The sequence below is a fragment of the Marmota marmota genome, unplaced genomic scaffold (genome assembly GCF_001458135.2).
Source record: "Marmota marmota marmota unplaced genomic scaffold, marMar, whole genome shotgun sequence".
NCBI classification, from domain to species: Eukaryota; Metazoa; Chordata; class Mammalia; order Rodentia; family Sciuridae; genus Marmota; species Marmota marmota.
The window spans coordinates 23,697,489-23,714,700 of NW_026000082.1; the positions used below are offsets into that span (position 1 = coordinate 23,697,489).

A 17,212-nucleotide genomic window follows, 5' to 3' on the forward strand; every position below is an offset into this window, starting at 1 on the left:
CCCCACATACATCATAGCATCTCTTAGCAAATCATCACACACCACGGGAAAATCAAATAACAACTCTAAAACATGATTAGTACATTCACTGGCGGGAACAAGTTGGGTAGGGGTGATTGGTCAGTGCAAAAGGGGTATTCATTTGAACTGATTGGTTTAAGCCAAGAGGGGTGTTCCTGCTAAACTACATGGTTTCACAACATGTTATCAACCACCATAAACTACTGGGAGGGTCATCTGGCATCCCAGGTATTTCCCTGTCTCATGCTGATTGGTGGCTGCTAGGGAGCTGCTATGGATCCCCACCTAGCCTGAGTCAGGGACACCTGGCTCAGCAGATCTCTCCTGTTATTTGTAGATAAACCACTTAGCAGGGTGGGAATGTGCCTAGGAGTGCAAGGACAAAGGTGATGTCCCTTCCTTGGACAGGCTTTGCTCTGAGGTAGAGGCTGGTTTTTCACCTCAGCCCCCTGAGTTGCTAGGATTACTAGGGGACACCAGCTCACCTGGCAGGCATTTTTAAAATGGAATCTCCTCTCTCTTGTGGGAAGCCCCAGTGACTCCTGGGACTCCAAGGTTTGGGGAGGAGAAAGAGCTGCAGCAGCCATGGGCCCTGGGAAAATAGAAGACACGCTCCCCTCACAAATGCCCCTTTCTTACACTGTCACCTTGGCCTGCACACCCTTGCCCTTCATCCCCTGTCCCTCACCATCACCAAGAGAGGAGAAGCCTACCCAGCTTCCCAGGCAGGGTTCACCGCTCCTTCACCCAGAAGTCTGAGCCCAGCCTGCCTTCCAGGGCCTCTAATTCTTCTCTTTTAAGTCCACGGCAGCCACACCAAGGTCTATCTAGTTCATTGTAGGTGCAGTGACCATGGAAAGAGAGAGAGAGGGCTTGCCTGCTGCTATGTTCAGGTTTTGGGGATCACCCAAAGAATTCCTGCCCAGTCAGTGCCCAGGTTGGGACATTGTCTCCAGAAGGTGACAGAGGAGAGGATGTCTGCTGGAATAGGATCCAGTCTCCCTCCTTCCACCGTCTTCCTGCCTCAGCTCTTGCCCGTTTTATGCTTTGACAGTGGCTGTCAGCAGGCCACCTCCACTGGCCAGAGGATGCTGAGATAGGAGAGTTATCTGAGACGGGGACATGCAGGTGCAGACATCAGCTTTGCTAAGAGCACGGTCTCCTTGAGGAAAGCCTTTTCCTTGTGTGTGAGAGGCTTGCCCAAATGACCTTGAACTTCTTCCAAAGACAATCCTAGGAAGCTGCAACTCTTGATCATCATATCCTTCTTCTTGATCATCATATCCTGCATCCATGGCTAAAGTGGACTCTGAGCAATATGATAGCCACTAGCCATGTGTGGCCATTGAGCATTTGATATGTGAGTAGCCAAAATTGTGGTACAATTAAGCACACATCCAATTTCAAGACTTAGTACAAGAAATTTGAAATATCTCATTAATAATTTTTATATTGCTTACATGTTGCAATGATATTGTTTTGGATGTAATGGGTTAAATTAAATTAGTCATTAAAATTAATTTCACTTTTGCCTTTTAAAATGTGGCTACTAGAACATTTCCAATTTCATATGTGACTCACATTCCATTTCCATTACACAGCACTAATGAAAGAGCCGGGAGTCACCAGCTAAGCCAAGTCCTCTTCCCTGGGCACAGATCACCTGTGGAGAGCTCACTTTCTTCTCAGGTGGGAAGCACAGACCCTGACATCTCATGACAAAGTGCTGCTTCCTTTCCCACAAAGAAAGGCACCAGGATTCTTTTCCCCCTTGGTGCTGGGGACACGAAAGCTGAGACCATCTTCCAGTGCCACCCACTGTCCTTCCACTGAAAGACAGACTGCAGACTTGCCTGGGAATTCCTTCCCAGGCTGGCTTCCAGCAGAGGAAAAGTCATACTGCCCCACCCAGGGGAGACCCCAGGTGGCGGGAGGTGCCTTCCAGCCTGGCACAACCCTGACTCCCTTAGATGTCTAAGGCAAGCTGGAGGCCACTCAAGGAGCCACAGGGAGTCTCCGCCCCAAGTTCAACAGGCCCAGCCAGGGCAGCAGGTGGCTGGACATTCCAGGGAGTACTGGAATGTCTGGACTCTCCCCCCAAGGAATTTACACACCAGTCAATGAAGCAGTCACACCCACAGGATAACTAGGGGTGGTCCCATACAGCTCCCCTCCGCTGGGAAGCAGCCCGTCTTTAGTAGACCTGGGCAGAGAGAAGGGGCCCATTCCTCCCCACACCCCTGCCCCTGCACGAGGATTCCTTTTCACATTAAAAAAAAAAAAAATTAGTTGTAGATGGAAACAATACCTTTACTTTTATTTATTTTTATGTGGTGCTGAGGTCAAACCCACCTAGTGCCTCACACATGCTAGGCAAGCGTTCTACCACTGAGTCACAACCCCAGCCCCTCCTTTCTACATTTTGAGAAGGAAATGAAGGTCTGGCACACTGGTTAACAGCACAGTCCTAGCCCCAGTCAGCCAGCTGCTTGAGTGTGACCTGGAGCACTCACTCCCTCCCTGACTCCGAAGAAATCCCTTCCATTGAATGGAAACCCACATCCTGGCAATGTCTACTCACTGTTCCTAGATCCTAGATTCATTATCAGAGGTCACCCAGGCCCTTCCCCTCTCATTGCCTAGTGACAGACATTTAGAGATCTGAAGGCAGTGTGATCAAGGGCTTCAAGAGGCTTCCTACCTCTGGGTTAACCTTCCAGGTCCCTCAGTGGAGTGCCTCATCCTGATCATCCCTCGGTCCACTGGATACCCCTGAGGAATTCAATATGAGAGAGAGGCGCAGTAATGTGGTCATCAAGAGTGTGGATTCTGATGTCAAACACCCTTGGCTGCACCTCTTTTTAGCTGTGTGATCTTGCACAAGTTGTTTCTGCTCTCTGTGCCTCAGTTTTCAGGTTTCTCTCCTCGAAACAGAGCCAATAACAGCTCTAATAGGACTGTTATGAGAATCTAGTAAGTTAACAGGTTATACCTTATAGCAACGCCTGACACATGGTTGTGCTCTAGTACGTGTTAATCTGCCTTACCCTCCGCGCCCACCCCCGCTGATTGGATCAAGGGGGTGTCTGACCCAAGTTGAGCCAATGAGTCTTTTCCCAGGAATTTTTAAACCTGGAACACAGAGAAAGGAGTCAGTTTTTCTCCATTAGCTAAGTTGCAAGGTATAAAACCCAACCAAGTTTCCTGCAGCATGAAGACAGCATCTATAAAAGAAAGGAAGCTAATGTACAGAAAAAAGCAAAGACAAGACAGAGCAAGATAATCTTGGGTCTGGTTGCTTCTAAAGATCCACTCCATCCCAGCCCTTCCTGTAACTTTGTTGTTTGTATCAGTTAGATTTGCTGGGTAACAACAACCTCAAAACTTTAGGGCTTAAAGCAGAAATCAGCTCATGAATCTGCATGCTGCAGTTTGGCTGGACTCCACAGGGCAATTCTTCTGCTGGTAACCCTGGGCTCATTAATGCAGTTATAGGCAGTTGGGAGCTTAACCAAGGTTGGGTGGTCCAGGACAGCCTGAAGGTGATCTAGCATTGCCTGAATGTCTGTTATATGCCAGGTACAGTAGGAAATGGAGGAAACAAAATTTACTGAGCTCCTACTTTGTGTTAAGCCTGAGATGAAAATTTTAGTTGTATTATCTGATTTAATCCCCCGTCTGGTCAGATAGTTATTATTATCACTCCCATTTTCCAGATGAGGAAATTGAGAGAAAAGGAGAAATAAGCTGCCTAAGGTTTCAAGACTCAGAGGCAGGACTCACCCAGGACTCTTGAATGTCTGCAGAGCCTTCAGTCTTGCATGGCACCATCCTGGCCCTTCCCACATAAAAGAATGAAAGCGTGACTCTACCCTCATACTGTCATGAGGACTGAATAGACACAATGCCCAACAGTGCAAGATTCAATGACATTCATTCGGTAGATGCCCCCATTCCGATTTTGTGCTAGGCATGGAGGTAGGTACTGGGGATATGGAAATGACTCAGGCACAGGATGCAGCAGCTTGGAGGAGGAAATGATTAATCCCACCTGTCTGGGGCTCAGCATGGACACATTGATCAGTCTGATTCTTCAGGGATGGTTGATGCTGGTGAGAAAACGCAGTTCTGGGCAAACTGCCCTTTCCACAGATGGGCAAGGTCTGAGTTCCAGTTATCTAGCCATTAAAGGTCAAGGTCATCATCAGAGGGAGTCAAGGGCTCTTGATCCATCCTTTGGGCCTGATTACAAAGCTGGGCATAGGCATCCACTCACAGGACATCTGTGGATGCCAGGCTAGAAGGAGCAGCTTTCAGATAAAGTAAAGGTGACATATTTGCCATCTTCTGAAGCAACTGGGAAATTCCTTGGCTCCAGGATTTTATGTATTTATTTTGTGGGTGGGGAGTACTAGGGATTGAACCCAGGGATGCTTTATCACTGAGTCACCACACATCACATCCCCAGTCCTATTTATTTATTTATTTATTTTTGAGACAGGGTCTTGCTAAGTTGCTAAGGCTGGTCTTGAACTTACAATCCTTCTGTCTCAGCCTCTCAAATCCTCTCACTGGGATTACAGGTGTGCACCACTGCACCCATCTCCAGGAAGCAATTTAACCCAGACCAGAGCTGGGATGCTCAGAGATACAGCATCCACATGCCCAGAGGCCCATCCCCTGTGGGCCTCATCCCCCATACAATGGTGACAAAACCCTCTGCCTCAGCTGACACTTCCTATACTTCTTGAACTAGATAAAGCATATCAGGACTTGTCAGGAAGAGACAGGGACATCCCAGTCGCCAGGAAATAAAGCCACATAGGGTCTGAACTTCATCTGTAAAACCGTTAGGAATCCAGGCAAGATGCCCTTTCTGTCCCCTCTCTCCTCCCTTTCTCCCCACTGCTACTTCATCTACCTCTGCAGGTGGATTTCTTCCATTTATCTGCTACCTGTGGCAAAAGCTGGCTGCTCTCCACAGCCCCCAGGTTTGTGTGTGACTGTCCCAGCCTCATTCACTCTGGCTGCTGTCTCTCAGTCCTAATTCCAAATTACCAAGAGGAGGAATCTGGCCCAGCTTGGGCCTGGGGTCCACCCTGGTCTGATCAGCTTTGGCACAAGGGGCTATGGCCACAGCTATCATGAGGATTACGTAAGACAATAAGAGGCTGCTCATCCTTGGCCTGCACTAAAGGCAGGCTGAGGTCAAGTTTCCCTGGAAGCAGAGATTTAAAGAGAAGGAAGGAGGAAGAGAAAGGGGGAAAGATTAACAAGGACCTAGCCTGATGTCCCCCCCACCCCAGAGAGCCCTGGAGCACCCACTGCCCCAGAGTCAGCCTTACATTACGGCAAGAGGACTAGTCCTTAATGCCCCTCACCATTCTGTCCCCAGAATTGGCAGGGATTGGAGTAGTGGAGAGGAAGACTTCCATCTGGCCAAGGGTCATTCTGGAGAGAAGGGGAGTTGGCATTACTGGCAGGCAACATCATGGCAGCCGGGAAAGGGATCCAGACAGGACCAGGAGCCCCGGTCACAGGGAGTCTCAGCATACTTGTGAGTTAAATCCACACAGACAGCTCTACAGGTACTACTGACTCATCTCTCTCTCTCTCTCTCTCTCTCTCTCTCTCTCCTGTGTGTTCAAAAGTAATATTAAATTTAGTCGACCCTCTGTATTCACAGGTCGCACACTTGTGAATTCAAAGAACCACAGATCAAAAGTAATTTTTAATTGCATCTGTGCGCAACAGGTACATTTTTTCTTGTGAATATTCCCTAAACAATATAGTTTATAACAATTATTTACATCACATGAGCATTGTATTACGTATTAAAAATAGTCTAGAGATAACTGTGTAAGAAATACTGTGCCATTGTATAGAAGGGACTTAGCTAGACAGGTACAGTTATGTGACACTTGCAATCCCAGCTCTTGAGAGTCGAGAAGCTGAGGCAAGAGGATCTCAAGTTCAAGGACAGTCTAGGTTTCAAACTAAAAAAATAAAAAGGGCTGGTGTTGGGGACACAGCTCAGTGGTAGAGAACTCCTGGGTTCAATCCCCAGTATCCCCCCCAAAAAAGGAGAAAGAGGAGGAGGAGGAGGAGGAGGAGGAGGAGGAGGAGGAGGAGGAGGAGGAGGAGGAGAGATTTGAGCAACAGTGAATTTTGGTATTGCGGGAGGAGGTCCTGGAAACCAATTCTCCATGGATACTGAGGTTTGACTGTCTGATTTGTAATATGCACATGGGGTAATATTTATATAGTGTGTGCATATGTTTTTATAATATTGCATATTATTGTTCAGAGAACATAAAATCATACATATGACTGTAAGAATTGAACAAATAAAAATGTAAATGTAGTAAATTCCAAACAATTCTTAAGCCTCACTTGATTTTTGCCTTATATGTTGATTTCAGAACTTAAAGCCCCTACTCCTATTACATGTGACTTCACTGTAGGTAGATGAGCCCCCTCCTCCCCTTCCCTCCCTAATCTCCCTCTTCCACAGGTCAGAGGATTTGGGTCCTGATGGGGCACCAAGAGGGAACTTCCTGGCTCCACAGCTTCCTACCCATCTTGAAACCCAACGCAACCTCTTGTCTCAGCTTCTTAGCACCAGCATGGCTCAACCAATGCTTGCGTGTCTGAACTGTTGACCCTGAGTTCACCACCCTCCAGCCCCAGGGCCTTTGCTCAACTCTTCAAGCCTGCCATCTTTTCCCTACCTGAGCCTTTGCACACACTGCTTTGTCCAAAGCATCTTTCATCTGTGCTTGGTGGAGCTGATTGCTCCTGTCTATCAGAGTTCAATCTAACATCTCCTGTTGGGCCTTCCAGGACCCCTCTTTATAAAGTAAGATCAAATCACCTTCCCTATTTCCTTCCGAGTCCTTGACAATTTGTAATTGTTCTGTTTGTTTTCTCACTTGATTCTTTCTCTAGTCACTAAATTGTACACTCTATGATGTTACAGAGTGTCTGACACAGAAGCTCAGTAAGTATATTTGAATGAATGAATGAATGAGTCTATTGACATGCCCCAGTGTTCACCTTGAAATCATGCTCTCCCCTCTCCTGGCAAGAGAGAAGTTCCAACAGGAGAAGCATTCCTCTCCTACTCAGAATCCTTCCATGGTCTCTCCCGAGGACATCACTTGCTTAAGCAGGCAAGTGTAGGATATGAAGCTAGAAGACCAGGCTCAAGTCCCATCTTGCCGTTTGCTCATTAGGCAACCTGAGCCAAATTGAGTCACCTCTCTGAACCTCGATTCCTTTCTATAAAATGGGTAAAGCTGCTCAGCCATACCTCCTTCATGGGTTACAGTGAGAAGCCTAAAAAGATCTGCATGGGTGCTTCTCAGCATCACGAGAGGATTTTGCTAGGCCTTCACCCTTCAGGCCTGCCCCTCTCCCCTCCAGACACAAATGCCCATTCTTCTAACCCCCTACCCCAGGGATCTGGCACTTATGAACTTCACCTTGTGCCCTCATGCCCCGTTGCCCTCACTCATAAGCTGTGCTCTTTGTTGAGAAAGCCCATTTTCCAACTTATCATGACCATTTGGGCAGTCTTGCTCTTCACGACACCTTCGCTGCCAATGGGCTCACTCCATCTTTGATGTTTGTTTTATACCAGGGAACATCTCCCTCTGCACTGAGCCTCCCTGGGTCCAAACTTCTTATCCCAACACCACACAGCATGCACCATTTGGTATGGGCCAGACCCCGGGCTGGGAGTGGAACTTCAGAGTGCAGGGAAACCCCTCTCTACCTTCAAAAGGACCACCATCTAGCCAGTCAAAATGGTGCATGCCTGCAATCCCAGCGGCTCTGGAGGCTGAGGCAGGAGGATTTAGAGTTCAAAGCCAGACTCAGCAATAGCGCGAGGTGCTAAGCAATTCAGTGAGACCCTACCTCTAAATAAATACAAAATAGAGCGGGGGACCTGGCTCAGTGGCCAAGTGCCCCTGCCCTGGTACCAAAAAAAAAAGGGGGGGGGGCCACCATCTATGGGATCCAGGAGACCAGGAAGCACTGAACCCATTTGTGATCCAGAAGAACAGAGGGTTTAGAACTCAAGACACACCTGGCTTTGAATCTCAGGATGTGTGGAACAAAACTGAACCACAGAAGCTTAACTAAATAGCGGGTGATTTCTCAAATAGTTTAGAAGGCCAAGGTAGGAATCCTGGGCGCTGCAGTGATTCCATGGTGCATGGAGAGCACAGGCTTCAACTACATTCCACTCTGCCATCCTTAGCATAGGACATATTTTTCTTCTCTGTACCAGTTTTCTCATGGAAAAAAAATGTGAATAACATGGCTGGGGCTGGGGCTCAGTGGTAGAGCACTTGCCAAGCATGTGTACTATACTGGATTCGACCAGTATATTACACATTTATATAAATAAATGAATAAAGTAAAGGTCCATCAATATCTAAAAACATATATTTTTTAATATTTATTTTTTAGTTGTAGTTGGACACAACACCTTTATTTCACTTGTTTTAATTTTTGTACGGGGTGCTGAGAATCGAACCCAGGGTCTCGCATGTGCGAGGCAAGCGCTCTACTGCTGAGCCACAACCCCAGCCCTAAAAATATATTTTTAAAAATGGGAATAACAGTAACTTCTTTAAAGGGCTGCTGCAAATTTAAATGAGATATTTGCAAAGAGCTTAGAAGAGTATCTGGTACATGGTAAGTGCTTTAAAAATATTAGCTATGATGATAATGATGATGATGATAATGATTGTGATGATGATGGTGATGATGATAGTGGTGGTAACGGTGGTGGTGATAATAGTGGTGATGGTGGTGATGTTGTACTCAGGCTGAAAAAATGGCTGATGCTCCTCTAGGTATCACATCTTTATCCCTGGCAAGAATGGAGGAATGGCAAAACAAAAAGTGAGTGTGGGCTGAATCCATCTCTTTATTTTTTTTTCCGTAAAAAATAATTTTTTTTCCCGAAATTTATATAACATTAAAATTAAATGTTTTAAAGTGAGCGATTTGGTGACATTTAATACATACACTGCATTGAACTAACACCAGCTCTGGTTCCAAAAACTTTTTGTCACTCTCAAAAGGAAGCCTGGTCCTTCTAAGCAGTTGTCCCCTGTTTCCCCCTACCCCCAATCTCTCTGTGGTTTTATCTATTCTGAATAATTCCATCTGTTTTTAAAGAGCTTTCCAGGAAGCCCTACCCAGTCTCTTTTGCTCACATCTCATTGTCCAGGAATGTGTCTGATTCTTGGCTGGGCACATTGCTGCCCTAAATAAAATCAACATCTGTCACTCTATATTCTAATACTTAGAGCACCTACAATTATATTTGATTAATTGGAAGACACACAAGTTCTTTTCCACATTTTAACTTTTACAGAATAAGAAACTTCTTAAATTGATAACATCTCATATTTAATGAAATACAGTACTTTCAGGCACTGTTTGGGGTGCCTGATTGAAATGGGCAAAGTTCCCTGCTTTTATGGAGTTGATGCTTTATTGGTGGGAAGACAAGTAATTAAACATAGTAAATAAGCAAATTAATTATTGTGTTAGAAGATCATAAATGCTTAGGGAAAAAAACTTCAAGAAGAGCAAGGTAAGTCTCATTCCAGGGATTGAACAGGAACAGATTACTATGTTAATGTATTCGTTATAGATAACTACTGCTGTGTAACAAGTTACCCCAATACTTCATAGATTAAAACACAAACTCTTATTCCCTTTGATTCTGTGGTTCAGGAATCCAAGGGCAGCTTAGCTAAGTCATTCTGGGATCTCTCATGAGGTTGCAAATAGGAGGTTGGCTGGTACTGTGATCATCTGGAAATGTGATAGGAGCTGGAGGATTCACTTCTAAGATGGCTCACAGATATAGCTGTGGGCAAAAGGCAGTAGTTACTCACCGAATGTTGGCAAGAAGCCTCAATTCCTTGCCATATGGGCCTCTCCATTACTACTTGAGTGTCGTCACAACATGTCAGCTAAAGTCCCCCAGAGATAATTATTCAAGAGAGAGAGAGAGAGAGAGCAAGGAGGAACCCACACTATTTTTTATGAACTAGACTTGTAACTGTCCCCATCACTTCTGCTATTTTCTATTTGTTACAAGTGAGTCATGATATCTACTCCGCATTCAGGGAGAGGGGAATTAATGGAGGAGTATCAAAGAACTTGTGGACATATTTGGAAACCACTGCAATTAAGTAGGGTGACCAGGATAAAAGAAAAGTAATATTTGATGGAAGACTTGAAGGAGATGAGGAAATTGTCCAGGCAGACAAGGGGGAGAAGGGGAAAGCATTCCAAGCAGAGGAAGCAACGAGAGCTGTGGGCCAGGAGCTAACCTGGTATGCTGGTAACAAAGGGAAGGAGAGCTGTCCCTGGGAGGCAACTAGTGGGGCTGCCACACTTCTCTCTTCTGTCACTAGCTAGCTGTGTGACCTTGGGCAGATTACCTCTCATTCTGAGTTCCAGTTGCCTCCTCGTAAAATGGGAGTGATAGTTCAGGTTGAGTAGCCCTTACCCAAAATTCTTAGGACCACAAATTCTCTAGATTCCAGAGGTTTTCAGGTTTGGGAATATTTGTATAGACTTTCTGGTTGAGCATCCCTAATTTGAAAATCTGAAATGCTCTGAAATCCAAAGTTTTTGCATCATACCAAACATGTTTGATGGCTCCTATCTTTAGACACCACATGGCTAAGGCCCCCTTCTCTTTCAATCACTGTTCAGACCTCACAGTCTCTATAAGGCTTACCTTGGTCACCCTATGCAAATCTACAACCTGCTACTGCACTGTACCCCAATCTTCTCCCTACTCAACCCCTCTGCCACATTGCAATATCACTTTCTAACATGTGGATTATTATTTTACTTAGTTTGTTGTTTACTGTACGTCCACAAGCGCTTGACTGGGATTCTTAACCCAGATCCTATAAACTCCTGAGAAGTCTACGGACCATCCTCCACCAGATCAGTTAGCCCACTGGACGCATATACAATAGTTTATCCCCATGATGTCTGAAGCTTTCATTAAATTCTCAAGAGAGTTGCAAGACCCCAAGAGCTTAAAAATCACAAGTGGATCACCACCTGGCATAGAGTAGGTGTTGGATAAATAACTATTGGCCAAATTAATGAACTTAAAAACACTATTCACACACATTTTTTGAAAATCAAAAACTGTCTTGTGGTACAACAACTTCAAAATGCTGGTGTCCTTGAATCAACTGTGTCAGAATAGTAGAATAATTTTTATAAACACAGATTTCTATATTCAAAAATACCCTCAGAGAGTATGAGTTGGGGGTTAGGGTGAGGCCAGATATTCTGTCTTTTTCAAAGCTCTCCCACACATACACTTACATACCTCCAGATGAATCTGGATTTAGGCATTTGTGTGTAGTCTTCCCTTCATTGAAGAGAAAGACTTGGGAATTCAGCATGCAGATTTTACACTTTGTAAAAATGCTGATCACACCTGTGGTCATTTGTGATCTTCCCACAAACTCTCAGGCATGGATCACCATCTCCCTTTCACTGAACTGAAAGCTGAGGCCCTGGGGAATCAAATGATACCCTCCCATCCCCAGACAACAACCAAGGGTCACATGCCTGCAGGTGGCAGGACCATGATTAGAACTTGGCCTTCTGAACTCTCACTCTAGGCTTCTCCACTCTACACCAATTAGATAAACCAAGTTCCAGGAAGTCCCAAGGCAGCGACTGGGGGAGGGGAGTCAGAGGAGGGAGGAAAAGAGTGGCAAACACGTGGGGGTCAAGGTTCAGGGAGGCTGCCTCCTGGACGTGGGAAAGATTCCAGTTGCTCTAAGAGCTCAGAGAACACACAGCATTCACATGCCAATTCGTTGCTTATGCTCACTGGACAGTCATTTTCTCTTTGTGTGCCTCAGTCTCTTCGTCTGCAAAACGGGGTGTTATTATCCAGGGAAGGTGTGAAATCCCCCAGAGGGAAGTCCTTAGGAACTGAGCTAAATCCAGCCTTTCATTCATTGAAGGAACGCTTCTGCATATCTGTGTGCCAGTCACCGTGGTGGGCACTCTACAAGCCTGCACTCATTTAACCCTTGCCATACTGCAGTAGGAGCTGTGCTGCTGTTGTCAGCGTCTTACAGATGAAGAAACTGAAGCTCAGGTGTATGAATTGCAATTCATTCTGTCATTTATTCATTCACTTGACTTTTACCCAAAGCCAGCTCTGGGCTGGGCTCTGGGCCAAGCGCTGAGGATAAGAAGATGAACAAGTCCTTCAGGAGACATGCCCATAAATTACTCTAATAACAACTCAGTACATGCTTCAACAGACAAGGTGCAGTGGGAGCCAGAAAAGACGCAACTGGCTCCCTGAGGTTATGGGGATGGATGGGTGGGAACGCGGGAGACCTTGCACTGTTGAGGTGCCTATGCCCTGTGTAAATGATGCAGTCACCGGCATGGGTTCGAGTCCCTCTCCCTTTGATCTGTATTCCCAGGAAACCTCCTCTTCCTCTGAGCCTTGGTCTCCATCTGGAAAATTAAAGAGGTTGGTGGGACTGAGATTCTGCAGCTCTAGAGCACCTAAACCTCTGACCTTTCCACCTCACCGTCTGCTAAATTCAAGCTCGGCTCCAACCTAGTCTGGAGTGAGCCCCCAAAAGCCAGATCAAGCCCCTCTGGAAAGTGCCGAACACCTCTCCCGCCCTCAGCAGTCACAGCCTGGGGTGGGGCCTGGGACTCAAAGGACAGAGCTCCATCAGGGGGTGGGGCTGAGTCCTAGATCTAGGAGCGCGTGGCACGCCCAGAAGCGTTTCATCCAGCCAATGATAGCGCTGGGGCGGGGAATCCCCGCCTCTGGGTATAAGTGGTCGCGGGCCCCCTGGATCCACGAGCAGGTCTTGGAGCGGGACCGGGTGGGTGTTTGTTTCTGTTGCTGCCCAGAGCCTGGGCCGTGGGGTGCGCAGGAGCGTGGAACTCCGTGCGCTCTGGGCTAGGCAGGAGAACCGGTCGGATTCAGTTTTCCTTTACTTGACTGAGCTGCAGGTACGGCACGGTGCCTGGGTCTCCTGCCTCGGAGGAGCAACTGGCCGGGTCCTGGGGGGGCGCCCGCGCTGATCATCCGCCCGCTGCCCCCACAGGCAGCCAGACTCTGCCATGGCTGACCACCTGATGCTCGCTGAGGGCTACCGCCTAGTGCAGAGGCCGCCGCCGGCCGCTACCAACCACGGCCCTCACGGGATTCGGACTCTGCAACCGTACGCGGGCCCGGGTATGGACAGCGGGCTGCGGCCGCGGGGAGCTCTGTTGGGACCGCCCCCGGCCCCCAACCCGGGGCCGTGTCGTACNTCGGTGAGCTGCTGAGCGCGCCGCGGAGGAGAAGCGGGCCTGACCTGCGGCGGAACTCCACACCCTGCGACCCGGCCCCGGACACACCCTCTGTGAGGGTGGAGGCGGCGGGTTTGTGCGCCGAGCGCCGCAAGGGGCTGGGACTCCTGGCCTGCCTTCATCGGGGTGACAGTTGGCTTCACTTCTCTGACCTGAACCCCAAAGTGAAGGAGACTGGACCAGCTTTTGGACTCCACGTTCTTGGATTTTGTGTCCTCTTTTCTCGGCCCCTCCTCCCCAATCTGAGCCATGGCAGGCCTCTGCCTGATTTCCCTTCTTCTTGTGCAGCCCACTACCGGAACTGGGTCCCGGGGCCACCATTCGTTGAGCCCTTGAGCCGCACCCCCGCCGCCTGAGCCCCCACCCTCGCAGGGCCTCTGGCCTGCGGGAGGGGAAGATTGTACAGCTCTATACCCTGCAGAGTGGAGCAATGCCCCATCTGGCCTCCAAAACCAAAATAAAATTGGGTCACTTTAATAGTCTTTGAGTTTTCATTTCCTTATCACTCCAACTCCCAGCTATATTTAGCTTCCAGAGTCCTGAGGCTGTTGAAGACTCTGGGTGGGAGGGGAGCCACATCGCCCAGAAGTGCCCAGGACAGGAAACCGACAGTTTCTTTCCAAAATATCTTGTAAGTTGTGCAATTGTGATGTTATAACCTGGAAGGCAGAGACTGCCACAGGGTGGCAAAATAACCCACTGGCCTTCCCAGCTCCTAGGGTGGGGGGAGCTTGGTGGAGTTGTGGAGGAGCTGGCTGTACCTGAGGAGTCAGATAGCCCTGGCTTTGGATCATGACTCTCCAGTGTCCAAGACATCATCCTTTCAGACTTCCCAGGCTATTTCCTCAGAGGGAGATGCTCCTTTCTCCTCAGGTGTTTGTGAGGCCTTTAGCAGAGTGCCAGGCTCCTAGACAGCCCTCAGTAAATGATGGTGAGGATCATTCTATGAATTGGCACCAGCTTTATTCCTGGCTGTATGCCCTCATGGAATCACAGTCCAGGTGGGAGGAGACAACAGACCTGGGAATAACTAATCTTGGTATAACATGATGAGGTCCAGAATGCAGGTGGAACTGCCAAATGGGCAAACCCAGAGGAGGGAGCAGTTTCAGCTGGTTGAGGTGTGACATTTGATGTGATAAGAGCCTGGACTGTTGAATATGTTTTTAGGAAAACAACCTGTTTAAAGGCAGGGAAACATACCAGTCCAAGGAATCTATGGGGAGGGAAGGTTCAGAGTGTCTAAAAGGGACAAGAAAAGTCTAGCAACTTTATGACAACTTTGTGAGGTCAGCACAGTTCTCCTTCCATCGTCTGGAGCTTGCCCAGGCCTAGCAGGATTTAGCCTCAGAGTCCTGATAACCAATATGAGTTCCTGGCTGCCCTCTGCTGTTGATTGTCTCTAAAAAGATCCTTGAGGGTGTGGGAGAAAGACTGGAAGAGACCAAAGGTGGGGAGGAAGCTGGGTCAGAGACACTGCAGACAGAGCTAGGATCAGGCAGGGGGGCATTCTCTGGAGAAGAAACACAGGGTTAAGACCTTCTGTCCCCAGTGGTTGGGCTTTGCTGTAAGGCCAAATTTGTCAATGTGACTCTCCTGCAGCCAAAGTTTCCCCTGTGTTAGTACCAACCTAAACTGTCAGGACAGGCATGGAATGAATGACAAGAGGTGTTTGATAAATGAATAAAGGCATCTCTGATGTGACAAGATCTTATGGGATAGGATGGAGAAAAAGAAGAGAGGCTTCTAGGGAAGAATGGCCTGAGCTCTGGGCTGAAAGGCCAGCGTTTGCTCCAGCTTTGCCCAGAAACCCAGCGGCTGCAATGGGACAGGAAGGTTAGACCCCGGTTTGAACACTGCCTTGATTCCCTTCTCCCTGAGTCTCAGTTTTCCCACCAATAAAATGAGGCTAATATGTCCTGGCCCTGCTACTTTACAAGACCTAAGCCTCACCATTAGTGAGGAGGAACTAATGCAGGGATGGGTTGATATCTGTTGACAAATCCTTAAGCACTCTCCAAGTGGAAAGGATTCAACAGAAGCCCAACACCTGCCATGTTCCAAGTTAAAGTACAAGTGGAGGAGGGAGTCCCCTGCAGAGCTACCACCCCTCAGACTCCCCCAACCCCTCAGACTCACCAGCTTCCAGAGTTCCAAGGGGTCTCTCGCCTAAAGCAACCTGATGCCCCTCTGCCCTGTAGATTCTACTCTCATACCTGGGTTGGGTCTTTGGAGTCAGGAGTTAGACTCCCTAAAAGCTAGGACCTGAGTTGTGACTCAGGCAGGACCTGTTCTTATCTTTTTTTTTTTTTTTAATTCCTATTCATATGAAAGTTTCCCTAGATTGTTTGGTTTGGCTTGGTTTGGTGCTGGGGGCTGAACCCAGGGGCACTTTACCACTGAGCCACATCCCCAATCCTTTTTATTCCTAATTTTGAAGCAGGGTCTTGCTAAATTGCTTAGGGCCTTGCTAAGTTGCTGAGACTGACCTTGAACTTGCAATTCTCTTGCCTCAGCTTTCAGAATTGCTGAAATTACAGGTGTGTGCCACTGCACCTGGCTTTGTTTTTGTCTTTGAGAGTATCTTTGTGTTACCCAGTCTGTCCTCGAACTTGAGATCCTCCTGCTTCAGCTTCCCAGGTAGCTGGGGTTACAGGTTTTTACCACCATACCTGACCCCAGACTGATATTCTTAATTTTGAATTATCTTTTAGTAGATTAGATCTTATCACCAATCCTTTGGTTTTTTTTTTTTTTCCTTCAAGAAAAGTAGAACTTCTCTCAAACTCATCTGTAAAATGGGTACTAAGCTACTGTTCAGAATTTATCTCAGGGCTGGGGATGTGGCTCAGGCGGTAGCGCGCTCGCCTGGCATGAGTGCGGCCCGGGTTCGATCCTCAGCACCACATACCAACAAAGATGTTGTGTCTGCCGAGAACTAAAAAATAAATATTAAAAAAATTCTCTAAAAAAAAGAGAATTTATCTCAATTGATCTAGAATTTCCATCACCATCTGATCCCAAAGACCTCTTCTAAGACCCACCTTGCTCTTAACAGTCCCTATGGTCCTTTGCCCAGGATCTTTAGCATTTGAATTAGTTCTTATCTCAGTTTCACCAAGTGTAACATGTGCACAATAAACCATCTCCTCTGCTATTTTAGCTGAAAAAAAAATGGGCATGCCAATAGTACCACCCCTGCAGAGGTGCTAAGGAGATTAAATAAGTGAATGCAAGTGAAGTGTGTAGAACAGTAGGGTTTGTAGTTAGTACTATTACCCCTGAGCCTGGCTTTTGGGGACATCCTTGTCTTAGAGTCTTTACGAATGCTGTGCTTTAACCAACTATAAAGAGGTTACCCCAACAGTGACACTACTGCAAGTTGAATTCCCCAGGACGCAGATTCTGCAATGGGGCTCAGCTTGCAAGAGATTTATTAGGGAGTGCCATCAGGCTCCACACTGCAGGAGGGAGGGAGGGAGGAAGCAGAAGCTACAAAGCAGGCCCAGCAAGAGCCCTGGCCAACCCCATGGGGAACTCCGGAGTTAGAAGGGCCCTTCAGAGTCATCCTGAGCTAGGCCATTATACTCTGCCCCCATCAGTCATCAGATGCAGCTGCCGAGGGAAAGGCCTGGCCGTAGGAGGAACAGCTCTGCCCAGCTGAGCCCATCCCAAGGAGCTCCCACGGGAAGGTGGTCTGCGGACAGCACTCCCAGCAGCTTGGGCAACTATTTCATGGAAGGGGCTCTGGGCAGCCCACCACAGTGTTCCCCACAAGCACTGTGGTGGG

The 17,212-nt window shown here is 47.6% G+C and overlaps 1 long non-coding RNA gene across 1 annotated transcript; it reads right to left on the reverse strand.

Moving 5' to 3' along the window:
* Positions 1 to 12,201: 12,201 nt before the first annotated feature.
* Positions 12,202 to 13,212, reverse strand: LOC125620424. Its single transcript, XR_007352081.1, has 2 exons — positions 13,066 to 13,212; positions 12,202 to 12,567 (listed from the first exon to the last, which is right to left on the reverse strand). It is a non-coding gene; the product is annotated as an uncharacterized LOC125620424 (long non-coding RNA).
* Between the last annotated feature and the right edge of the window lie 4,000 nt (positions 13,213 to 17,212).